This window comes from Planococcus citri, chromosome 3 (genome assembly GCF_950023065.1).
Source record: "Planococcus citri chromosome 3, ihPlaCitr1.1, whole genome shotgun sequence".
NCBI lineage: Eukaryota > Metazoa > Arthropoda > Insecta > Hemiptera > Pseudococcidae > Planococcus > Planococcus citri.
In genome coordinates this window covers 80,604,554-80,632,470 of record NC_088679.1, presented here as the reverse complement: position 1 = coordinate 80,632,470, position 27,917 = coordinate 80,604,554, and the positions used below count along the sequence as shown (strand labels likewise).

The 27,917-nt window shown below is 37.8% G+C and overlaps 1 protein-coding gene across 1 annotated transcript in view; it reads left to right on the top strand.

The window, feature by feature from the left end:
* Positions 1-27,917, top strand: part of Nmdar2 (NMDA receptor 2) — a 188,010-nt gene that overhangs the window by 50,458 nt on the left and 109,635 nt on the right. The window contains exon 3 of the mRNA XM_065355837.1: positions 7,117-7,141. The gene's annotated coding sequence lies outside the window, so the exon portion shown is untranslated. The remainder of the gene's footprint in view (positions 1-7,116; positions 7,142-27,917) is intronic.

The window sequence follows — 27,917 nt, the reverse complement described above, 5'->3', positions numbered from 1 at the left end:
AAATTGCTTTGAATTTTCATCTTGAAATCGTTATCGATTAATGTACTACAATAAAGGAAGATTTGGGATCAAGTTCTCATCAATCTTACATTTTGTTTAAAATTGTTGAAAACTATCAGTCGATTATTTTTATATTTTTTGTTGATTCTCAAAATCGTCAAAAAAATGATCAAAAACATCCGCCAATTTCTACTTGATCAAAACTCAACCTCAAACTGAAAGTCGAGATGGTTTGTTAGGAAACTACTATCTACACTAAAACCCTATCTATGTACATGCATTTGGATACCTATATATGAGGTGGAAAATGCCTATTTACATATATTTCTTCGGCACTAGCCACCTCTTACAAACTATATACAAGTACAATAAAAAATATCTATTTACATCTTAAATCTATAGTCATCATCAGGGTTTGAGTCTTCATAGTGAATTCTGTCTTCCTGGGAGGCTGCAGACTCGTGACTGTAATTGGTGTTTTCCTGAAGAACTTGATTAACGAGTGTCTTACCAGGCACCAATCCAGCTGGTCTCATTCATAGCCTATCTTGGGAATCGCCTACTTCTTGATGTTAAACTGTGTACTGTACATTTTTCAACTAAATTTTTTAAAGTTGGTAAGAAATTTTCTTCAGTGGGCTTATTGTTGTACTTATCTTTAGTAACCATGTACAATACAAAGTTTTCGGTTTTGAAGTTGACCCGATGGCATGATCAGACCTGACTAGATCTGTAATCGGTTCTGATCAGATCAAAGTATTGTGACATGACTTGAAAATTTGAAAAAGACAGGTAGGGTACCTACGTCCTACACGCTAGATAATTGTACCTACTCAATTTGAAAAGCGTTTGCGATTACCAAGCAATTTTTGTTCGCCCTAATTTGGCCTTCCTCTCGCATCGTTGACCCGCAACCGTGGTAAATAAGTAGATATCTACCAATGAAAGGATTACCTAATACCTAAACCTTACTACTACCCTTAGTCCTTACCCTTACCTTTGCCTTTACCGTATTTACGGAAGAAGCGTCCCGCATCGCGTCATCGTAGTCGTCGCCGTGCTATAGAAAAACAGAAACAAATAAACTGCTTATTAAAACTGCCGAATGTATAGCCTACCTATAGCACCTAGCCGTATAACTTTGTTTAGAAAGTAACCTGACCTCTATAATCTTTGGTAAATGAGATTAAAATGTAAGATTCGTGAAAAAGCTTTTTATTATCTTACCAAATTACAAAACGCCAAACGCAGTAATCCTCCGCTAATTCCATTACTACGAGTCTTCTCGTTTGTTTTTTCGCATTTCGCCCTCTTTTCGTCGTTTTTTGCGGATTACTCGCGTATTTACCGTTCGGCGGTGTCTCTCTCGGATATTTTTGCGTGCGTTTTGTTTTGTTTTGTGTTTTGTTTTTTCACTTTACCAACGACGACAACGGCAACGGTAGCGTTTCTTTGTTTTAATATTCCGAGTTTCGTTGTGTTGTGTTGTTATATGCTGGTTGAAAAACGAGACAACGTGATTGTAATTTTGCTCCATGTCCAGCGCAGCGCAATGCCGTTTAATACACGTCGTAATCTGATTTTGACGACTGCGGGAGCGCCTCATCCTTTTTCAAAGCTGCATGCTATTAGCCTGAGCCGGTCAGCTGTGTCAAATCGAACGTCGCATCGCGTTGCCCGTTCCCTTTTCGCATTTGAGTTTTACCATCTTTCCTGAAGGGGAAATAAAGGTGGATAGTGTGAACACTTTTTTTCATTAAGGAACTGTGCTCTGAAAATTGTCGAAAAAAAATTTCAGGGAGGGATTTCAAAGTATCTACTCCCTAAACCCAGACATTTTGGCAGAAAAATTTTGAAAAAATATGCAGTGAGCCCTTCACAGCAAATTTTTTTTCAGACCATCTGGACACGCCAATTTTTTTATTTTTTCACATTTTGATTTTTTCTAGACAAAATAAAAAAAACAAGCATTAATAACTAAAACAGAAAAGATTGACGTGAAAACAAAGAAACCCGAAATTAGCTGAAATAAGAGATCTCATCTAATAAAATATCAACATTTTTAAAGAAAAAAATTCAAAAAAAATAAACCAAATAAGATGACCTGAACGTATATACCTACATAGTACCTACCTACTTTATCACCTGATGTGTCACTACGAGGTATAGCAAATTTCCGATGCCTCATACCATAGAAAATACTTGATTTGTCCACACTATCCACTCTTTCCCAGATATATGTATTTGTAATGTGTCCATGTAAGTATTTACATAAAGGTATGTACCTATGCGTAGATGTGGCGTATATAAAATCTAATTCTTACATAAGTAGGTATACTATACCTACCATTTACGTTACACGTACCTATATGACATGTAGCTACATTGGGCACGCGTGCGAAATTACGAAGATATACGCCCGTCTTGCTCTCCTGCTTCCCAGCGGCCTCGATGGCGCCTGGCTTCGTTAACGTCATTATTTTTTCATCGCCTCAGTATTATTTCCACGTAATTTTCGTGATAAATCTGGCTCTTAATTTATGTCGCGTCGCGTCTCGTCGTCGTCATCGTCTGTTTCGTTCGCAAAACGTGCACGCCATTTGTAATTTTTTCGCAGGTAACCAAATTCGATTTTTATATTAAAAAAAAATGTAAAAAAAGTCTCACATACATTTTTCCGACGTTAATCTCGCTATTTGATTTGAAAAACGCCGTGTTCGTCATTTCCCCCAGCTCAAGCGAGTTCTTTTCAATGTGATGTTTGACGCGATTAGGTAACTAATAAGCAGGTATATGTATACTCGACTCGCACCTAGCGAAAGACGCATCCTCCCGTCGCTTCAACTTCCAAGCCCTGACATCGATTGCGAGATGTTTGTAAACGAAAAATTTCCTTTTTCACAAGGTGTCGATAAAATGCCGTGTTAAAATAAATAGGAAAGTAAAGGAAAGAATTCGCGTAATTAATTTCTAATTTTCCGAGACCATTTATAAAACCCGAGCGCGTTCAATTTTATACCTATCTAACCTAAAAAATGTTTGAGTCTGAAAACAAGAAAAAGGAAGAAATTTCTTCGCTTGCCCTTCTCACTATATTCCGGCACCTTTTTAATGAAGTGGGTCCGTTTAATACATATACGAGTTTTTGAGTACCTATTGGTATTATTATTATTTTTTTAAATTTTATTAGACCCTGGTCGCACTAGGCGCCGAGGGTTTTTACTTATTAAAAGAAAACAATCTTAAGCTTAGGGTTACAAGAGTAATACTAATTATATTAAGATAAGATATTATTCAAGCTTCACCCCAAGCTTAAGCAGGGGGAGGGGAGAGGGAGGAAGTGAGACGGATTGTCCACCGCTGGCCATACCCCTAGGCAGTTGCCTAAGGCCCAGTCTGTATCAAGTTCCAGGAGTCGTTACTCACATGTACGAGTCTGACAGCGAACCGAGCCCCCAACCCATCTCAGGGGAAGCTTGAAGGCGAGAGAAATTTTGTCTAGGGGTGATCCTAACCAGTTAGGGCCCCTATTCGGTAGCCACGAGGTATATGGAGATATTTGTGGGACAGCCAGTGCACTTGATTTTGGCTTCTCACCAGCTGCCCTGAAAATATCCATTGTGTGTACTTTACAGTTATTTTAGACTTCAGCAGGCTGGAAGCTGAGGATGAGGCTAAGACCAAACCTAACACCTTGGTGTGTGCCCAGCATCAAAGCTACCACCTGAATGGGCTACAACATCAAGCTGTCTCAGGAAGTAGGGGAGAGGAGAAAACAATCAGAAAATATCCCTGAAGCAGCAACAGGAAGAGCAGCAAAGCTTGTGAACCCCCCGATACTCAAGAGTCATAAATACTGCTAGTGCTAGACACAAATCCTGTACAAAAGCGAGAATTTGGCGCTGTAACCGAAGTTCAGGAAAGTCGGCTTGACCGCGTAGAGGGCAGCCCTCTTATCAAGCTATACTTCCTTGGGCTAGAAACCCATCATCATCTTCGTAGTTCCTTGTCCTTTACAGGACATTGGAAATCGCTTTTTTGTGGTACCCTAACAGGGTGAGGCAAATGCATATGCCACTGTGATTATTCTGGGGAATCAACGTTGTTTAGAGCTTTCACATAGTAGTTTCCCTTTGCTTTCTACACTATCTACAAAGTAGCTCATACATCACTAGCCGGGTTTTTACAACCCTTTTTTTTTTTTTTTTTTTTTTTGGTTTTCCTATCATACTTCACTTTGAAATTGCTCGTTTCTCCTGTACACCAACCTCACCAGCCGCTCAGACCACCTCGCACTCACTTCACCCAACATGGCCGAAAGTCCCAAGCCCAAAAACCTGAAACCCACAACTCATGCGGGACAACTCGCACAAGGGATCCTCGGCCCGGGAGAAGGTGCCGAGAATTTTGATTTATTTATTTATTTATTTTATTTTCTGCTCCTTGGTAGAGGCACCCAGCAGCGGGCCAAACTCGGTGGCTACTGACGAACGGTGTCTTGCCTCCAGACAGCAAGGTTTACAGTGGAGTGTGGTTCTACGTGGAACAGTTCAACAGCAGATTGAGTACATAACACATAAACATACGTATAACATAACATAAACATAACATAACTTATAACATATTTACAAAAACAACAAGAAACTTCGAAAACAACAACAAGCTTCAAAGACAACTAGAGACTTCAAAAAAAAAATGAGAGACTTAAAAACAACGAGAGGCAGAGAGGCTTCACCTAAAACAAAGAGAGGCTTCAAGAATGAGAGACTTCCCTAAACCCCACAATGGCCGCCTACGAGCCTTGGACAGCGACGAGTCCCAATTGGCAGTGACCTCCGTTGTGTACCCGCATTCCATCAGGACGCGAATGGCAAACAGCGTGAAACCCGAAGACGGACTCCATCGACTGACACGCTGGTTTGACGATGCGTAACCCCGAATAACACCAGAAGCCAAGGGACTGGGCCCACTGCCCAGAGAGATAGGATGAAGGAATGGATGTTGACACACTCAGTGATCCAGCACAACGCACACCAAACAAGGCACACCAAAACGAGCCATCCCATTACAGGTTGTACCCGGAATTGGTCTCCTCCTTTGGAAAGTTACTAGGGTCATAACCATTTTCTCAATTATGAGTCTCACCCTTCACACACAGTGTGAAAACCACATAGACAGTAAAAGATGGTACATAAGAATTTGAAGAAAGGAAGGACTTAAAGCCAACAATGATACATTGTTGTTGGGTGGTTCCCTAACTAGGAAGAGGACCAAGTACAGCCAAGCCTTGCGTGACCCGAAAGTTCGCCAGCCTGGGGTCTCAGCCCCCTCCCCAGTACCCTAATTGAGACTAGTCGCTGTCTTGGTCAGATAGTCTTTGCCCATCATTACCGGCGATACGACGGAGGCGAGCTTCGTACTCCATGTTGAATCTTTTTAGCCATTCAATCAGCTCCCTGGCAAACGCGTCAAATTCGTTGCTAATGGCTATCTTCCTGTTTGTACGGTCGATGAAATTGTACTTAGAAGTGATGAACAAGGATTCCGGACAGTCATACACAATGTGTTCATTTTTCTGTTCTAGACCCCCACACGGACATTCTCGACTGAAAGTGCGATAGAGGTCTTATGAGTATCGATATTTATCGATAATATCGATACTTCGCAGTATCGAAAGGTAGCGATACTCATTTGTAGTATCGAATGAGTATCGATATTTGCGTTTTTACGTTCTTATCTCCATTTTTCACCCTTTTTTTGGTTCGTAATTTGTATTTGAGCATTAATTTTTGCTGTAAACGATGTAATTTCTATCAAGAAAATAATTATATTTACTTACATTTTCGAGTTCTGTCCGGCTTGGCGGCTATTCATTTCAATAATATTAGTAATTGAATATAAATTATGAGCAAAATAACTGGTCATTGAAGTCAATTGAAAAGTATCGATATTTATCGATATTATCGATACTTGGGGAAAAAATATCGATATATATCGATACTGAAAATCGCTCGAAAATAAGACCTCTAAAGTGCGATTAATGGTTACAACCCTGAGTTCCATAATCACCGCTACCTAAAGTTGCTCAACCAGTTGCAGCTTTTTTCATACCAGCAACAGATTGCGTGCATTTCTGTTGCCTCTGCTGTTCTGGTGCTCGGAGCTTAACGTGTAATAGATGTTAAATGCACTACAATGTATACATTACACATTAACGCCTGCGTCTCTAGCGAGATTTGAACCCATGACCTCTTGTTCAGAAAGCCATGGCTCAACCCACTACACCACCGAGTGTACAGAAACCCATAGAAGCAAAAAAAACAATTTCTCGAGAAAACAAAAAATTCTTCTACATTTTTCCAGATGGGCTGAACATCTCACCAGGTCAAAGTTCAATGATGATGATGATTCTTGATTACCCCAAGTCCTTGGAAATTTTGGGTTAGGTATCTTAGAATTCTTTTGATTTTTGGATATGTAAATTATTATAGAATGAAATAATATAAATTTGCAAAGGGATTACTAATAGTCAGAGAAATTTTGAAGAGTGTAAAGGAGAGAATGATGGATTAACTTAATTTTACAATCTTATATTTATGCTGAACCCTACACATGTACAAACATAGCTATAAAATTATATTTACCTATTTACAAATTATCTTCTTTATACATCTACCTCCTTCTAGAATACTCTTGTCTTGGTCGGGTTGTAAGCTTGCATCCCTGGTGGGAGAGTGCAGACTCTCAGCGTGACTGGAACATCCTTGAAATTCTCCATTAGAGCTTGCTCCACTAGAGGCCATCGAGTTTGTCCAGACCACATCCTAGCCTTGGGACTGCAAGTTTCTTTATATCTAAATTGATGCATTTTGAGGCTAGCGCTTTCATTGCACAGAAGAAGTCTTTGAATGTTGGTTTGCCTTGGTAGGTATTCTTCTTTTGTGACTGCATAAAGGATGTAGTTTCCTTTGGTAAATATTTCTACTACATCCCCAACTTTTGCGCCTCTTGACTTGAAGATCAACTGAAGCTTATCTATACCTATTCACGCTTTCATTCCAATATAGTATCATAATGTATTTGCTCATCAGTTTCTGTTTTTTTGTTTGTTTGCAGATGCTGCTGCTATTAACTATGCTCGGTGAGTTTTTTTTCACTGCTACTTTGAGATTATCATTTTCTATAGCTATACTCAATACCCACCACTCAATACTGTTCGGATTTCATTAGCCTCATCAGTCAAGCGAACACATGTTAATGATTGAAAATAAAACAAGATGCGTTACTGTGGGGAACCAAAACAAAAACAGTATAGATATAATATAGATACATACCTACATAATCTGTAAAACCTTGGAAGTGATCTTGGATTTTGACGCCATCCAATGGACTAAGGTCGACGAACAATCTCAAATACGAGTGCTATAATATTATTAAAAACTTATCTATTTGCAAGTGCCGAGCCATTTTTCTCAAAACAGGCTGGATAGAAAATAACTCCACATCTTCGATGCTAAAAAATTTTCTAGCTGACATTGACTCCAAATTAATATTTTCACTAATTAATTTCATCAGGATCTTGCTTCGGGACCTTTTTTCTCTCTCTCATAAACTACCTTAATATTACCTACATATTGGTAGGTACATACGATAACGTGTACATGTTCCAACGCAAATATGTAAGTAGGCAGCCTACATATAATTATATGTCGTTTAGGTGGTCTATACATTATGGTACTTACTTACGAGTACTTGTATAGCAATAGGTAATACTCTATAGAGTGTACGTATGTGTGTAGCGTGTAGCCTACTGGTAGTTGGAGATTTCTATCCCGAGTTACCAGCTTACGATAGTACCTACGTAGTGCATAAGACAGGTGCGAGGTGGTTGGAGAAAATTTATTTTGCTTTTAATGGGTACGCTTTCTACGACAATGTTTCTCGTCTCGTGATAAAAGCGTTTACGTATTTTCTCAATATAGGTAGTAGTAGGTAGAGGTACCTAATACCTACACCTAATGCTTCCTTTGAGACTACAGTATCGAATGATGAGAGGGTGAGGGTGGAAAGGATGGCTTGCGAGCCGTTCCGCATTTTAGTGGTATTTGATTATGTCGGCGAACGGCAACCTGCATATCGGTCCATTTTCTCATGTTTACGCTTTACACAATACACACGGCGACGCGAATGTGTCGCAAACGATTAATGCAAAAAGTTATCCGTTCGTTCGTGTTTCACTCGTGGTATGTGGAGCGTAGTTTTTTTCTTTTTTTTAATGATGCTATACTATAACTTACCAGCAATGCCGAAGCAAACTGCGATTGGCGGAGATTTTGAATCAGATAAAGTGGAGAAGTTCGCGTCTACTATCTATGCTATGTATATGTCCATAGCTATTAGCTACCTACGTGTTTGTCAATCTCGTGAAACTCATGTAGCTACCTATAGTCGCAATAAGTGATTGACATCTCATACGTCGCGTAGAGCCTGCACCGAGTAAATACATTAGGGTGGCCCTTATTTATACTTGGTGGAAAAAAGTTGCTGATATTCTGGAGGGAACCCCCTTCAGCTTAGTGTCTGAAAAAAAGACGTGGTTCTGTTAGAAAAAATAAATGGATAATTCGAAAAATTTCTGGTTTGGGTAGGTATGTATTTCTGCAATTTTACGGTGTAATTATTCCATTTTTCAAATTTTTTAAATGTGTATCTTAAAGTAAGAGGGAAAAACTTGAATCAGTTGAATCTGAGAGTCTGCTTGTTTCTTTTTTCCGGCTCGGCTCGGCTTGAAAAAAAGCGAAGCGAAGCGATTGCGAATGAGAAAGCAAAAGGCAAAAGCGAAACGCAGCGAAGGAAGAAGCATTGTTTAGTTAAGGATAAATACAAAAGTATAGGTAGTAGGTAGGTACATAGAATGTTGCCTTCAGTCTCGTAGTCTCGTAGTCTCGTTGTCTCGTAAATTGTATAAGCGTCTTTACTTTTACGGGTCGTTGGGTATGCGTGAAAAATTTCATTTAAAACTATAACCTTATTCGATTTGAACGGACGCGAGTTTTTTTATTCGTATTATGTAGATACCATACTAGTAGCTACGAACAGGCTAGGTAAGCAGAGGAGAAGGAGAAAAGATGAGAAAAAAGGATTCGCACCAGAGCGGCGCGGCGTTAGCACGTAGGTATAGGTAATTCTCGTATCCCCTGTATTACGACATTACGAGTATACACAATACACATACAGGGTGCGCAGAAATACCGAGTACCACGAAGAAAGTTTTTTGTTAAAAATATTGATTGGCAGCGTGAAATAGATGCGGATATGATTGGTGGAATATATCATCACCTCACTTCAGTCCAACAACCAATCATGGGCTATCATTGTTATACTTATTCGAATCATTTACTGTGAGTATACCTAGCCGAGAATAATTTTTCTGCGGTACTCGATATTTCTGCGCACCCTGTATGTATTCGTATACGTGTATATTATGTGCCATATACATAGGTAGTAGATACCTACCTACGTGTAAATACACGCAGGTACCTATGTAAATTTCATTCGGTTGATAAATAAGGAAAAATTTGATTTTTATTCGTTCGAGTATAACAATAAGTAAGGATATGCGTACCCGAAGAAAAATGTTTGGGAGTCGGAACGATATGAAAACCACGTTTTGAAACTTTTTGAGCTAATTTTTCATATAAAAAAAGTGGCAATACTGATTTTGTTATAGTAAAGGTAGGAATTATCCGGCGAGGTAGTAGATATCAGCATGATCTATCCCTGAAGTTGGCTAAGAAATATTCCCTAGAAGGTGAATATTTGCTCATTGTCCCTGACTAGCTCAGATAGGAGACTTTGGCAATATCCTACTTACTATAAGCACATTGTTCAGTTCTTCACCAAATAAAAACATATTCATGCTAATCGATATGTTTATTGAATGATATACCGAATGAGTTACATACAAAATAATAAAAGATAATTAAAACTATTATTATGTAATTCAATACGAGTGCATACTCGTATCAAGTAAAGTGTAATCTACACGTAACTACTCGAGTTTTACCTCAAATGATTACATGCTATTTTCACTATCCTAATCTAACTAAAACATGGTGAATTTATGTCTTTCGTCTGAGATAAAATAAGTATCTCCTATACAGCCACTAATATTAGGTGTATAATTACTCATTTTATCCATCTCAATTAATTATGGTTTAGCTATAATTAATTACCTTAGACTTACTTGGACACTATGCATTTTTCCTACCTCTTCTGATGCACTAACCAAAACTATATGTGTGGATAGGAATGTCTAACTGTAGGTTCGATGTATAGACTAGAAATACTTTCGATGTCTGGAAAATCGAAGTGTATTCAAAAGAACCGTATTTAATAATAATTAATTAAAATGTTCAGAGAAACACTTATTACCACGCTGAAGGTGGGTAAACCATAAAAAAGGACAAGCAGGGGAGAACCCCATTTGTTCTCACATATTCATTGTGTTGATATAGTTAACACATCATCGTTTTGACGAGGAACAAGTTACTGCGGAGTTACGAGACCAAGTAAGGTTCGTGGCTCGCCAAAGCAACTTTGTGCTTAGAAAATATTCATCAAAAGAATAGATCATTCGGCGGGAACGAATGATCTGATCGTATTATCATACAATAGTTAGGGGGATCCTTCCAGTTATTTTGGGATCCTATGAGCGCACGTATAAGTTTACAAGAATTTATCACGTTGCCCTACTTACAGTATATCTATATGGAATAAAGCGCAGACTCTATTATAGAAACATACCTATACAGAAGCTTCTCTTAGGGGAAATTACGCAAATGACCACCTAATCGGTGAGGGCAATCCTACTCCTCTCAATTTTTATAATATGACCAGAAAGCCTTTCAAAAACCCTAACTATTGAGAAAAGTTCCATTTTGGTAGGTAGGTATCGCGTTTATTGAATAATCCACTGCTGAAATAGATGATATTTCAAGTTCACTGAAAACTTTGACAGCCCCTAGCAGCCTTTAAGAAAGGGTTAGAGGGCTGCCATAAGCGCCATTTGTCATCCCTTCAAAAAGTTTTTCTACAGGAAAAATTTTGAAAAAATCACTGACCCCCCCCCCATCCCCCTTCATCGTTGAAATGACGTGGAATGACCATTAACTACTTATGCTTTTAAAAACCCAAGTATACCTCTTCAAGTTGAGTACTGTGACAATTTTTTCTACCCACTTTGGTATTTTTTCTCTGATTCTTTCAAGTTTTTGTAATTCACCTATTCTATCAATTTTTTTCTTCTTCATTTCTTAAATCCAATTTATTCTGTAAGGGTAAATTTGGTGCTTTTCCAAACATTAAGTAATATGGACTTAGTCCATCCAACACCTCCATAAGGGTTGTGTTGTATGATAATATGACAAAAGGTAGGTAATCCGGCCAATTTTTTGGATCTTCTGCTACATAGGTGTTTAGGATATTTTTAATTGACTGGTTTAGTCTTTCCACTCCCCGTTCGGTGTGTGGTGCATAGGCTGTGCTCACTCCCCGTTCGGTGTGTGGTGCATAGGCTGTGCTATGTTTTAATGCAATACCTAATTTCCTACTGTTAAAAGTAATCTAAAAGTCATGATTGATGTTTGTTGACTTTATACATACATTGTATCTTGATGACACAACGAATTACAGTTAGTTACGAAGTAAATAAACGATGACAATGTATACGCGAATTTAACATTATTTTTAACACTTTCCCTAATTCGAGAATTATTGAGCAATAAGTTGACTGCAAAACTGCTCCGTTCGAACATGAAGAACGATCATGTTTCCTCGAATTTGGTTGATGTTAAGGACACTTTGATAGTGGCAATGAACTCAAAGTCAGATAAGCAACTCGACAGCTACCTGGATCCACAAATCGCCTCGTCAGCATTTTCAAAAGATACGCCAGTTGTTGAGTAAATCGTACTCAGACATCTGGCGAGTTGGAACACTTGAGCTGTCTTCAATTATGCGATGTAGACAGCTGACGTTTTCGGTGGTAGAATTTTCCAGAGAGATTTTGACATGTCTCTGGCGACGTAACAGCAGCTTGTTTGCTGCTGATCGATGATCGAATGGAAATATCAGACGTATCGAAGTCTGATGACTTTCCCGGAGATCTTGAATGCAAATCTGGCACGTCATTAGTGGCTATGGAACGAATCGCGGTGTCCATAGAGTCTTTCAAATTGGAATGAGGTTGGCTTTGAGCAGCTTCCATGTATGATTTCGGTGAAGCTTCGAATTCAGCCATGTAAATCTCTATAATTTCTCAACTTTTTCTGAATTTTTTCCACATATTTTTTTCCTCCTTTTATTTTACCTTTTTTGCTAAAATAATGTCATCATTTTGTTGTTCTTCTTCAAGATTCATTTTATCCCCAAACCTTTCATTTTTCTCATGTCGAGACTCAATTTTGTTTATGATAGTTTGAGATAATATGTCTGGGACTATATTATTTTTTCCTTTGATATGATTGATGTCAAATGTGTAGTCACTCAATTTTGTTATCATTCTGGCCATTTGAGCATTTGGTTGATGAGAATTTTGAAAATGAGTCAGTGCTGAATGATCTGTCAATACTGTAAATTTTATTCCATAGAGATATCCTGGAAAATGAGTTATTGATTCTACAAGGGTGGTCATTTCTAGGTCATGCTGAATATTTTGATTATCTAGGTAATAATTTTTTTGAGAAATAGGCAACTGGATGTTTTTCTCCTTTTTCATTCACTTGACTAAGTACTGCTCCTACTGCTACTGCTGATCCATCAATCTCAAGGATTGTTTCTCTTCCTTCTTTGTAAATTCCCAAAACTGGTTCTGATATCAGAAGATTTTTCAATTTTTCAAAACATTCATTTAATTTTTCATTCCATTTCATCGGTTTATTGTCTTTGGGGTTTCCTTTTGTTTCATCAGTAAGGGGGTGCTGCAATTCTAGCAACATTTTTAATGAATTTTCTATTCTATAATACCTACAAAGTCCTAAAAAGCTACAAACTTTTTTTATATTTCTTGGAATTGGAAATTTTTTGATTTTTTCTAGGTTTTTATCTATGCGTGTGGATTTTTTTCCCATCAATTTTGTGGCCTACCTAATAGATTTGTTTCATTATAAAAAGATTTGCGCTTTCAGGTATTCAATTTAAGGTTCATTTTTACCAATCTTACTAATGTTAATCTCAAGTTTTCCCAAGCTTCTTCAAATGACTCTCAAAAAACACATATATTGTCCATATATGCAACCATGTGATGATACATGATGCCAGAAAATTCCTGACAAATAGCTTTGCTAAAAGCTGCAGGTGAAATTTTCAAGCCTTGAGGCAATACAGTAAATTCATATAGCTGGTTTTCAAAAATAATACATACCTAGCTGTGATTTTTCTATCTTCTGGTCGTTCAACTCTTCATTATTAAATATTGAATTGAACTGAAAAAGTATAAAGTTGCATCTTTCAAATCACAGGCACTATTTTCATTTCGAGCGCCGCACTTGGCGCTGGTGCCTGGACGGGTATAAGGACAAGGAGCTGGTAATTTCCTAACACCTGGCCAGATTTCAAGCTCTAATTTACCATTTTAGGTTGCCAGGCGAGTACTGAGTAGGTATATGTTGAGGTACAGACAGATAGGTGTGAATATTGACTCGACTGTGTAGATGTACGAGTAATATTTCGGGTATAGTGTATTAGTGAACCAACCCGACCAACCGACCTATCCGAGTACGAAGAAGACGCGTTTGCAGAATACGTAATCGGACCAACGACCAAAAATACGTGTAGTACCTCTACCTATACACGTGTATGTATATACGTATACGTAAATTGCGCTCGCAATTTTCCGCTTTGAAACTTGTCGTATAATGTACTGCCACTGTCGGCTTTTGAGTACACTTGTGTGTGTGTGCGTATGCGTAATGCGTATACGTGTACGTATGTCTATGTAAACAGGCAGTCGGCATCGGCATCGGCATGCCGGCGTAGGGCGTAATCGCTGACGCTGTACGCATAAATAAAAGCTTCGTGACGTCGGCGTTTCGACGCTCGAGTGGGCGCGGGCCAAGGTGCGGGAGTTTGCTGCCTGCTGTTTAGCTTGCGACCATCCGTCCGTACGAGTATTTCACTATTTCAAACGAGCGAATGACTTTTGCTAGTTTTATATAGTTTAGACTTTCACTGCGAATGTGGAGCGCAGTCGAATCGACTCGTCTGTTTGCGACGACCCTGTTGTGGCCTACGAGTATAAGCAATACAATCGAGAATCATCGTTTCTCTCTGAATCTCTCTCTCTCTCTCTTCACCATTTCCATTTTCCTTTTCCTTTCCTCCGTTTTTTTTATTTTATTATTTTTTTTTACGACTAATACACGCTGAACTGTCCTCGATTCTACTTCGTATTTTCACAATGTTCGCATCTCGGTTGTTAGCTCGAAGCTCGATGTTCCGAATATAACAGTTTGCTCCTCTTCTACAATGTAGACATGGTATATCGCGTACTCTTTTTCACCGTTCACTTTGAATGCTGATTTATCGAGTCACTTTTTTACTGTACGAGTATCTACATACACATGTATTTTACACATAGGTATATCAGCTCAGCAGCACTTACGATGGTACTTGTTCGTGTTACATACTCGTATTATATAGTCTGGCATATGACAATAGGAGTAATTGCACCCCCCCCCGCCGATCCGCCGGGACAACTTTTTTCTTAAAGGGGACATCCTAAGGAACATTTTAAAGCAAACTTGCCCAAAAATAAGTTGGCCTTACTTACAAAATGGCGGCCATTTTGATTGACAGGTCAGCAGAAATCGCAGATTTCGCGTTTCAACATAGGACTTGCACGAAATTTTTCAAACTTTACAGAGGTAGATCGAAAGATCATGCAAAAATTTATCACCTGTCAAAATTTCAAGCGCTATAGTGCGTTTTTCGATGTTTGGTGAATTTTTGAAAATTCAAATTAGGCCAAAAATGAGGGGAAAAAATCAAAATTTCACCAAATTGACCGAGAAAACTGAAATTTGGGACATACCCTATTTTCGACATGCCAAATCGATTGGAAACGGTTTCAACCCGTTTTGAGCAGTTCTGGAGCCTCCATCAGATTTTTGAAAATCGAAATTCCACCAAAATTCCATCAAATTGGAGTTGTAAAGCTGAAATTTATTCTAAAAACTAAATTCAATTCGCTACGAAGTATTGCAGGTGAATTTCAAGTCGTTTTGGAGCTTCCAGCGACTTTTTGAAAATTCCTAAAGCCTCCAGCAGATTTTTGAAACTTTAAAATTTTCACAAAATTTCATCAAATGGAGATGGAAAGCTGAAATTTAATCTACACTCCAATTTTAACATCATCTGAAGACGACTTCAGGTGGGTTCAAGTCACTTTAGAGCCTTCAGCGACTTTTTTGAAAATTACTGAAGCCTCCAGTAGATTTTTGAAACTTGAAATTTCCCCAATTTCATCAAACTGAGATGGAAAGCTGAAATTCATTCTGCAAATTAATTTCAATATGCTATACGAACTTGACTGCTGGTGGATTTCAAGTCGATTTGGAGCCTCCAGCGTCCTTTTGAAAGGTTATATGGCGTTTTTTTGGAAAATTGAAATTTCCTAAAAGTAGCTGGAAGCTTCAAAACCATTTGAAACCTCCATGTACTTAGTCTGCGAAGTAAATTTCAGATTGCCAACTCCATTTGATAAATTAATGATGCGGGAATTTCGAGTTTTAAAACTCTGCTGTAGGCTCTAAAATGACTTGAACTCACCTGAAGTCGTCTTTAGAGGATGTTAAAATTGGAGTGTAGAATAAATTTCAACTTTCTATCTCCATTTGATGAAATTTTGTGAAAATTTGAAGTTTCAAAAATCTGCTGGAGGCTCCAGTAATTTTCAAAAAAATCGCTGGAGGCTCTAAAATGACTTGAATCCACTTGAAGTCGTCTTCAGAGGGTGTTAAAATTAGTTTGCAGAATGAATTTCGACTCTCCATCTCAGTTTGACGAAATTTTGTGAAAATTTAAAGTTTCAAAAATCTGCTGGAGGCTCCAGTGATTTTCAAAAAAGTCGCTGGAGGCTCTAAAATGACTTGAAATTTACCTGCGGTACTTCGTAGCGTATTGAAATTAGTTTTTAGAATAAATTTCAGCTTTACAACTCCAATTTGATGGAATTTTGTGGGAATTTCGAGTTTCAAAAATCTACTGGAGGCTCCAGCAATTTTCAAAAAAGTCGCTGGAGGCTCTAAAATGACTTGAACTTACCTAAAGTCGTCTTCAGAGAGTGTTAAAATTAGTATACAAAATGAATTTCGACTTTCCATCTCAGTTTGATGAAATTTTGGGGAAATTTAAAGTTTCAAAAATCTACTGGAGGATCCAGTAATTTTCAAAAAAAGTCGCTGGAGGCTCTAAAATGACTTGAACTCGCCTGAAGTCGTCTTTAGAGGATGTTAAAATTGGAGTGTAGAATAAATTTCAACTTTCTATCTCCATTTTATGAAATTTTGTGAAAATTTGAAGTTTCAAAAATCTGCTTGAGGCTTCAGTAATTTTCAAAAAAATCGCTGGAGGCTCTAAAATGACTTGAATCCACTTGAAGTCGTCTTCAGAGGGTGTTAAAATTAGTTTGCAGAATGAATTTCGACTCTCCATCTCAGTTTGACGAAATTTTGTGAAAATTTAAAGTTTCAAAAATCTGCTGGAGGCTCCAGTGATTTTCAAAAAAGTCGCTGGAGGCTCTAAAATGACTTGAAATTTACCTGCGGTTCTTCGTAGCGTATTGAAATTTGTTTTTAGAATAAATTTCAGCTTTACAACTCCAATTTGATGGAATTTTGTGGGAATTTCGAGTTTCAAATATCTACTGGAGGCTCCAGCAATTTTCAAAAAAGTCGCTTGAGGCACTAAAATGACTTGAACTTACCTAAAGTCGTCTTCAGAGAGTGTTAAAATTAGTATGCAGAATGAATTTTGACTCTCCATCTCAGTTTGATGAAATTTTGGGGAAATCTCAAGTTTCAACAATTTACTGGAGGTTCCAGTAATTTTCAAAAAAGTCTCTGGAGGCTCTAAAATGACTTGAACCCACCTAAAGTCGTCTTCAGAGGGTGTTAAAATTGGGGTGTAGGGTAAATTTCAGCTTTCCATCTCCATTCGATGAAATTTTGTGAAAATTTTAAAGTTACAAACATCTTCTGAAGGCTTTAGGCATTTTCAAAAGGTCGCTGGAGGCTCCAAAACGACTTGAACCCACCTAAAGTCGTCTTCAGAGGGTGTTAAAATTGGGGTGTAGGGTAAATTTCAGCTTTCCATCTCCATTTGATGAAATTTTGTGAAAATTTTAAAGTTACAAACATCTGCTGAAGGCTTTAAGAATTTTCAAAAAGTCGCTGGAGGCTCCAAAACGACTTGAAATTCACTTACAGTACTTCGTAGCGTATTGAAATTAGTTTTTAGAATAAATTTCAGCTTTACTTACAACTCCAATTTGATGGAATTTTGTGGGAATTTCGAGTTTCAAAAATCTACTGGAGGCTCTAGAACTTCCCAGAACGGATTGAAACCGTTTCCAATCGATTTGGCATGTTGAAAATAGGGTATATCCCAAATTTCAGCTTTCTTGGTCAATTTGGTAAAATTTTGATTTTTCCCCTCATTTTTGGCCTAATTTGAATTTTCAAAAATTCACCGAACATCGAAAAACGCACTATAGCGCTTGAAATTTTGACAGGTGATAAATTTTTGCATGATCTTTCGATCTACCTTTGTAAGGTTTGAAAAATTTCGTGCAAGTCCTACATTGGAACGCAAAATCTGCGATTTCGGCTGACCTGTCAGTCAGAATGGCCGCCATTTTGTGAGTAGGGCCAACATTTTTTTGAGCAAGGTTGCTTTTAAAATGTTCCTTAGGATGTCCCCTTTAAGAAAAAAGTTGTCCCGTAGGATCTGCGGGGGGGGGGTGCAATTACTCCTATTGTCATATGCCGGACTAATAAGCTCGATCGTGAAATTTCTTCTGTGTTTTACGTGCTTCAAATAATGCAATCGAAAGGAGGAAAATTTTCAAAAAAAATTTTGCGACGAGAAAATAGGAAAAAATGATTCCGAAATACCAAGCATCAACATGTTCGGAATTCTGCGCTAATTTAATCGCCAGTGAACCGGGAAGTAAAAAAAAAATTCGGATACCTAGTAAAATAACGCGACGATGGAAATGATTCGTCGAGTACAACGAACGACGCTTATGGATATTTTATTGCGCTATATAAGTCGTAAATGAAATCCGTTACGCGGTTTATATTATTCTTCTTTACAGTATTTGTTGGATTGTTGCAATGGACCTATATTTTTTGTGGTGGGGGGGGGATGCTTTGTCTCGTCATCAAATACACTTACCTATATACTATCTCGACCAACAGCTATAGTCCGTAAATTAAAAGAGATCGTCTTAATTTTTTTTCTGTCAGCAATTGCGCGAAAAGGTCGCTTCGAAATTATGCGGCAAGAAACGTGCAAAGGTATGTACCATACGTATTAAGGTACGGTAATTCATCTACTCGACTTGAGAAAAATTTAATGCCCCGTAGGGCCCTGAAAATTTCTCACAATAACTCTTCAGACATGGTCGAAATAATTTTCACAACTTTCGGAACTGTACTTCGTTGCAAATAAGTTGTCATACAGTAATCGGAAAAGGAGGCGATGAAGCGCTAGTGAGTAGAAGAAAATTCCCACGTACCACTTTTCCAAACACGAGAGTGAAAAAAACGAATGACTCTTCCGCCCTATTGTTCGTTTTACGGCGATTAAAAGCGTAATTTTTCACTGCTAGCGCAGACCCCTCTTATCGTTGTAGTCGACACATCTCTCCTCAACTCTTCCGATTCCACAAAACAAACCGCCTCGTTCAACGATATTTTTTTCCATTTCTAATCGTACCTCGTCCTCGTCGTCACCACTACTACTACTACTACGCACGTCACGAACTAAAAAATTATCGTCGGTGGAAGGGCGAGTGAAGCGAAAAATAACAAATTTTCAACCGCGAAAATTCCGACTCGCGGTCGAAGATCACTTTTACAAACGCGTAAAGAAAAAAAAAAGAACGAACGGTTTTCTACGTTTCTGTCGTTCGTTCCGCGAAGAATTGGATGCGGAGTTTTTCATTCCTGGCGCAGAAGCCGCTCACCTCTCTAGCCGACTTTTCTATCCGCAACTTTTCAAATACTCGCATACCAACTCTAAATGTCCGCTTTACGATACTTTTTTTCCCATTTCTAATTGTATCACGTCCTTATGCAGATGCACGAGCGGAAAAAAAATTATCTGGGAAGAGAAGCGAAAAATTTCTAACCACAAAAACTCCGCGTCGATTCGAAGGATATTTTTACAAACGTATAGTACGAGTACAAGTAAGGAAATACCAGAACGAATGGTTTTCTTCTCTTCTATGAGTAGGTACCTAGTTCATTCTGAAAAAATTGAACGCGACATTTCTCATTCCTGGCGCAGAACTCGCTTACCTACCTTCGTAGTCCAAGTACACATATGGCTACTACATATCGTACCAGTATACATACAATATATACCTATGTATGTACCTAATTACTACTAAAGGTACTCGTACGGGTATTTTACTCGCGTTTTTTTTTGCGCTCGCTTCGGGTTCGACGTTGGTAGGGACCGGGTATAATTTAGCCTCTAATTAACGCGTGCAAACTTTATCCTCCTATATATACGAGTACTTAACTCGACTCAAACGCGAACCGTGAAAATTGGTATACGCTGCGTAGCCGTCGCCGTCGCCGTCGCCGTCGTCGTCGGTCGTGTTATTTCACCTCCTCCAGCCATTATCTTACACCTACGTGCTGCTGGTCATTGCACCACCCTGTACCACAGCTTCCAGTAGGTACCTATATTGTATACCTACTCGTACGTACGTGTGTGATGCCGGCAGCGCCGCGCCGTGCTGTAAGTATACTTACCTACATATACCTAGTCGTATTTCTTGCGAATAAATTAGCTACGAATGGCCGCGAATACCGATTGTTTCTACCTTTACTCGAATCCGCGCTCACCAAACTTCTCATAGTCAGTTCTTCGCCATTATTTTGACCAAACTGTTTAAATTCACTTTTGATAAGTATATTATTCGTTCTGGGTCACTTCTCATTATCACACGCAGTCAATAATAATTTATCAATAAAAAACACCTGTTTTTCGCGAATAACACGAATTGTAAGGGTGAGTGATTAATTAAAAGGTGACTCCTCAAATTAGCACATAACGAATATATTTACAAAAAAGTACAGGAAAACACCAAACAATAAATGTCAACTAACAGTAGGCTGACGGACTGACAAGTTGAGAGATAACAAAACGACAGGTCACCACGTAAGAGAACAAATACGGAATGAACGTATAAAATAAACTGCGACTTGTTACAATCTATTGAAGGGGCGTGGCTATGATAGCCAGAAACGACTAGGACTGGTTGGGTTTTACCAACACATCGCCTAGATAGGTAACAATAGCTACAGGGTGCCCAGAAATATCGAACACCCCTAAGAAAGTTTTTCATTAGAAATATATGTAGGTTGGCAACGTGAAATAGATGCTATGGTTGGCAGAATGTTATCTCTCCAGTCCAACAACCAATCATGTGCTATTATTATTATCATTCACTGTGACCAACCAAAGTATTTTAGTAGGAAACTTTCTTAGGAGTGCTCGATATTTCTGGGCACCCTGTATACACAAATAGGTAGGTATTAAAAATACATGAATTTACAAGCAAAATAAAAAGTGCATATTTTACACAAACACACTGATTGAAGATCGAAAACGAAACCAAAAATATATTATTTTTCTACACACAGCTGAATAGTACTAAGAATACGTAGTTAAAGATACATTTTATTATAGTGGTTGGCCTGAGAATATTCTCAATGCGCATAATCTGAGAATATTCCCTCATATTCGCGAATATTCTCAAATGCTAGGAGAATATTCTCTCAAAAAAATAAAAATCAATAATTTTTTCAAAAAATTAAAAGTTTTTTTTACAGATTTCCCACAATTTACAAGTTTTTCAACTACTTTTGTTTATAAATTTTCAATTTTTCTTACTAATTTGAAAGTTACTAAAGCCTTTTTATGGGAAGTATCCTATCATCTCCAAACACAGTAACAGTGTTCTAATTTTTTGAAAACAATATGCGGAATATGCGCACGAAATGTGCATATTCTTGCACATGCGCATGCAAAAAAAGAATATTTGCAAATTTTCCCAACACTATAGGTATATACATAGAATCTCTAGATCCATACATCGACATATCGCAAGTGTAAGATGACTTATTTGAGACTGGGCTAAGAACCCTATTTCTTCTGATGATAGGAAAAACCTTGTCCTAGCCAACCATAAGCTATAAAATAAAATCAAAGAAATGCCGCCTTGCTGTATAAACAATGTCACAATGTTTTTTTGTGAGTTTTGTCATCATATTTAAAGTGGAGACAAAAATTGTGCTTCATGGCACAGATACAAATTTGTGCCAGTAAGTAATGTGGATGCTCATCAAAGTGGACACTACCATAAGAATTGGACGCAATGTCCAAACAGAGTGGACGCACCAAAGTGGACGCACCAAAGTGGTTGCACCAAAGTGGACGCACCAAAGTGGACGCACCAAAGTGGACGCACCAAAGTGGACACTACCATAAGAATTGGACGCAATGTCCAAACAGAGTGGACGCTAGTGGTGTCAAAAAATATCGATAGTATCGATAGTATCGATACTTGGCTGTATTCGATACTTATCGATACTTTTTGAGCGAGTATCGAATACAAAATTTTGTTAAAATTTAGCAAAAATGGTGCAAAATATGGTTAAAACTTCCTCAAAATGCGAGTAAAAGCATAAAAAAAACAAAAATACCAAAAACTGTTCAAATTTTTGTGAAATTCCAGCTGTTGTCAAATTGTCACTGTATTTTTCGTTTTTTCCTCTGGGCCATGGCCCATGGTAAAAAAAAACACTGGCAAAAATGTGAAAAGTTGGGGGTATCGATAGTATCGATACTTATCGATACTTTTGGAGAATCATTTGATACTAATCGATACCTTTTTTTGACGATACTTAACACCACTAGTGGACGCACCAAAGTGGATGCACCAAAGTGGATGCACCAAAGTGGACGCACCAAAGTGGACACTACCATAAGAATTGGACGCAATGTCCAAACAGAGTGGACGCACCAAAGTGGACGCACCAAAATGGACGCATGAGAAAGCGCCCTGAGACATTCTTTATTTTGGGTGGCATTTATCGGCAGGACAGATTAAATGATTTGAACGACAAAAAAAAAGTGTTTTGCACGACAGATGCTAACGTCCCAAAACCACTTTTTCAACTACAAAAAGAGTTTTCAACCATTGCACAACAACAAAAATTCCAGTACACGCCAAAAAAATTAAATGAACGCCAGCGTATGCCCGACAAATTAAATGAAATGCATCGACGACTTTAGTAAATGAACGACGACATAATGCTAAAAGCGACGAATTTTTTCACAAAATTAAAATTTCCAAAAACAATTAGGTAATTATTGAAGATATTAGCTTAAAATAAGAACAGCATGAATAATTATATGAGAAGTGCCTTTATTTAGCCTTGTTTGGCATACCCCTCTTCCTCTTCTGCCCTAGAGGCACATTTTTTGCTTCTACTGGCACACAGGAGCGGATGGGGCACTTTCAAAGTGATCATTATGAGGGGGTCCGGGGGTATAAAAATTACAAATTTGACACCTTTTAAAGAAAAAAAAAGCAAAAAGTTGCCAATTTTTTAGAAAATTGAAACGAGTGTATTAGATTTAATTACTGAATTAAATTAGAATTTGTATGCTGAGTTAAGTCAACCTAATATTCAAGTATTATTCGTAAGAGGATAAACAAAATTTTTAAAAAGTTGGAGTTTTACATATGAAAAATATGGTACTTTACCTACTCCTACACTAAATTGAGCCAAAGAAGTTGAATAAAATACTTGTGAAAAAGATGAAAATTTTGTCAGAGCAGAGCGAGGGCCAAAATTTTGGAGAGTCCAAACTTGAAAGGTGGGAAACAATGTTATTTTCGTTACTGTTGAGCCCCATTTTCGAATGATTTGCGTTGTCGGGCAATTGAAATAATTTTGTCGGGCCTTCCCATGTTCGTCGTGCAATCCCTTTCTCGCGGCGTGAATTTTCTATGCTTGTTGTTCGAGGTCTGTCCTTCAATGCTGTCGTTTTAATGACCAAAACTGTCGTTGAATCGCTGTCGTTCAAAAACATGATTTTCTCGTGGGATTTTCCTGTCGTGCAATTCCCTTAATCTGTCGTTCAATTAATGTTTTCCCCTTTATTTTACCTATACCTACCTTGATGTGTAATACCTATACTATTACAATAAAGTATGCAAATGAGTGAAATTAGTCAAAATAAATAATCTCTAACTATTCCATTAGGTAGATCAGCAGAAATGATGGCAATAAACAATGTATTGATACTTTATCCTCCTACTCGCAGGTAGGTAGGATAGGAAAATTAGGTACAAGTAGGTAACTACATATAGGTACACATAATAACATAGGTAATGTCTATTTCAAATATTTACAGTCATTGATTTTGGCACCTTGGTACAAGGATCTATGAGGAAAACTTATAATTAATTAGTAAATGTATTTCATCACTTACTTAACACTATACGCTTTTTTACATCTCTTTCAGGCCCCTCTTCCTTCCCCCCCCCCCACACAATACTAAGTGTGTCGATGGTACTTGATAACAAAATACAATTTGTTAAACAGTCTAAGATTTAGGTATCGTTTTCAATTACTATTCGATAATATGTACATCGATTTCTGTTAGAAGTATTATCAATAGAGCTCGGATTTTTATGCGCATAAAATATGCATTTATTTTGCTCAAATTATGACAAAATATGCTCTTATCCATCAAAATATTCACTTTTATGCAACGTCAATATGGGTAGGATTTTTCATTTTAAAGGTGAAGGAAAGGCTAGAAAATTAGGAAATTCAAAAAAAAGGAGGCTATTCTCCAATTTTCCTTTGAATAATCAATTCTTGGTTAACATACTACAAATCGCCCCAATGTGATGGAAACATTTTTGAAATCTTTTTAAAAATTTTTTTCAAGTTTTTACGTTTTTAATGAAAAGAACTACCAAAAAAAAAATTTTGGCCAAAATTTCCAAAATATGACTGAAAAATGAAAAAAATGACCAAAATATGACGAATATGCGCTTAAAATGTCCAAAATATGCATTTATATGCATTTATGCCCAAAATATGCAAAATATGCGGCAACAAGTTGGACTTATTTTACTCAGAATTGTATGATTCACAAAAATCCATAGGATATGCGCGATCTTCTGCGATGAATGAAAATATGACAAATCATAAAAATCCGCGGTGCGAGCTCTAATTATCAAACAGTAATAGCCAATAGGAGATTTATTGAATTTGATTTCATTTCGATTTCATATCAGGTGAATTTTCGACTTAATATTAAAAATCTCCATAAAAAAATTCCGTGATTTTTTATCTACCATATCAAAACTGGCCCTTGAAAAATAATCCACAGAAAATCTGTATCGATGAACTTACAATTTAATTTCGATTTCATAATTCATATCACAGGAATTTTCGACTTAATCTATTGAAAATCTTCATAAAAACGTTTGCGATTTTCCATCTACTATATCAAAAGCGAGCTTTCAAAAATATCGACGGAAAATCTGTGTAGAAAAACTCACGATTTGTGTCGATTTCAAATTGGATGAATTTTCGACTTAATCTTTCAAAAATCTTTATTGAGAAGTTCTCAATTTTTCATCTGTTATATCGAAAAAAGTTTTCAAAAATATCGACAGAAAATCTGTGTCGAAAAATTTATGTTTTCCTTTCGATTTCATATAGGTAAGTTGAACTTACCACAACATCGGCGTATTATCGACATAAAAATGGATAAGTTCAGTATTGCACTATTCTCCATATGAAGATTTTGTTGCTCAATCTGTATCACTGTGTGGATGCTGTTCTCAGCTCAACCAGAGATCGTCTTCGAGGTGATCATTTTTGAATTTTTGATGAAATTTCATTTTTCAAAATTTTTTAATTCCATTTAACACCTTATAGAAAATTACAACTGACACTTTGAAGTTTGATGTGAAATAATCGGCAGATTATCGAAAGTGAAAATCGGTAAAAAATTGAATTCGATCAACTGTATGTAGGTAGAGGAAGTTCCTCCCGAAATCGAATATTTCTCGATCGATATCTCGACATTTTATCGATACAATATCTTTAACAATATAATGTCGATATTATGGCGATGCATCGATCGAGAAATATTCGATTTAGGATTTAGGGAGGAACTTTCTCTGCAGTTGATCGAATTCAATTTTTGGCCAATTTTCACTTTCGATAATCTGCCGATTGCGCTGCTTGGGGATATTTTCGCCCATTGAAAGCGAATCTAGCGTGTTTCTTTTTGTGCAAAAAGAACTCTCAATGTTGGAAACGTGTTTCTACGTAAATTATACATATCAACGAGAACTCGTGATTTCTTTCAAACCGTCATTTACAAGTACACCAGATAAAAGACTACAGGGTGCCCAGAAATATCAAGTACCCCTAAAAAAGTTTTCTACTAAATACTTTGGTTGGTCACAGTGAATGATAATAATGATAGCACATGATCGGTTGTTGGACTGGAGAGATAACATTCCACCAATCATATGCATCTATTTCACGTTTCCAACCTATATTTTTAATGAAAAACTTTGTTAGGGGTACTCGATATTTCTGGGCACCCTATAAAAGTGTGATATAGGTACCTAGAATTCCAAAGTGAATGGGCCAGTGAGGTTTAGAAACGCGTATCACTGACTTTCAAATCAGTGAATGAGGTATTGCATGAATAGTTGAACACAGGTTACACTACACAAAAGTGGTGAAAATCCCCCCCCCCCACCTTCAGAAACAACGCCACTTCGAGGACCCTTATAGCCCGGTCACCAAGATGAAACGGTACTCAAAATCTTTCTGAAACTTGGCCCAAGTATGAACTAACCTATGTAAATGTTGGTGTCAAATGCCGGCTGTCGGCTGCCAGAGTGCCGGTTACGAGACGTGTATCTACGTACTGTGAGTAAGTTTGCCGCAAACCGGAGCAGCCGCCATACGTTCTTTTCGTTTAGCTTTCTTTCTCCCGTTCGTTTCGTTTTTTCAGCGACCGCCTCGCCTCACCTCGATACCATGTCTTCGGTATTTTTCTCCTTTTTCGTCTTTTTCTTCTCATTCTCCTACTTATTCTCGCGCTGCTGCCGCCGCTGCAGCTGCTGCTTCGTCGTCTTACCTTGTGAAACAATATCTTGTGCGTGTATTGTGTGCGCGCGTGTGTGTGAGTGAGAACGAAAGAGTAGGTAGGTAGGTATTCGCTATAAGTTTTATGAAGCGTAAAATGGAATTTTTATTTGTTTTCAAACGATACTACGCGCTGCGCCCGCCGGCGCAGCTCTTAAACTTTCATTTGATTCGCGTTTTCCTACTTGTATTTTGGATGCGGCGTGTCGAGGAGTGCGACGCGACGCGAAGCGGTGTGCAAAAAAATCGAGTATAAAAAATATACGATAATGGCCTACGGTATGAAACGAGCCATCGGAAATATTCGACGATCGCTTTAATCTAGTGATAACGAACGTGCGACCTTTTTCGCGTCGCTGTCGCAACGTTGGGATTTTATTTGCCGATGATTACCTTATTCTTGGACCGAGTCTCGTGATTCTTTTTTTTCTCTCTTTTTTTTTTTTATCGATTTAGCGACACTTCGTCGCTGTTGTTTGTTTGCAGCTGAAAATCGTGCCCACTGCTCATAACCGAATGTCACGAGTTACACGTGCAACGCTGTTTTCTAAATTTTTCGTTTCGTAGCTCTTGCGTTTCGCACTCGTACACACTTTAAGTAGCTGCATACTAGTGTTTTTTGTCACTATCCGAATACTGCGAGTAAAGGAGTCTCCAATAAGCTACAGCTACCGCATGTGTCGCCCCACATCACGTGTCAAGTTGCATTAATGGATTTGATTCGCGTTATAACTTTACTTTCGTGTGAAAGTTTAACGTGTCAGCTTTCTCAGTGTTTTACATTCGTCGAGTTTCCATTCTATGTATACTATAGGTATTTTCTCACGAAGCTTCTTTTGGGTGAAGTGCGGAGAGCATTCGAAATTGGTAAACACATACAGCCTACTACTTGTACATAGGTAGAGGTACCCATGTGCAAGAAAGACGCAATCGATCATCGACGACGATAGTCGATCACTTTTCGGTTGCCAACACTCGGTTTTTGTAGGTTGAATTGAAAAGGCCAACGGCAGCACCCAGCAATAGGTGATATAAGTAGGTAGGTAAGCTGCCAAATGCCAAAATGTTCACGCTCTTACACGAGCTATAGCGATTGGCTATTTTCCAATTTCAGAAATCGCACACCTATACTAGCTATAGATTGCCCATCTTTTTCGTGCCTACAAGAAAAGCGGCAAGTCATACATATTTGATTTGACTATATCCTAAACATTAGGCAATAAATAATAAATTAACTATATTTCTCACCAACCCTTACAGAAGTGACATAAGGTGCACCTTGTACCAGGGTAAGTCGGAATGGGTTTTATCACTATTTCAACTTTGACTAGCTAGAACAGGCTCAACTTTGTGGATATTTGGTTCAAAAATAGAGCGTCCTACAAAAATATTTCATGTCGACAAAATTGTAGAGAATTTAAT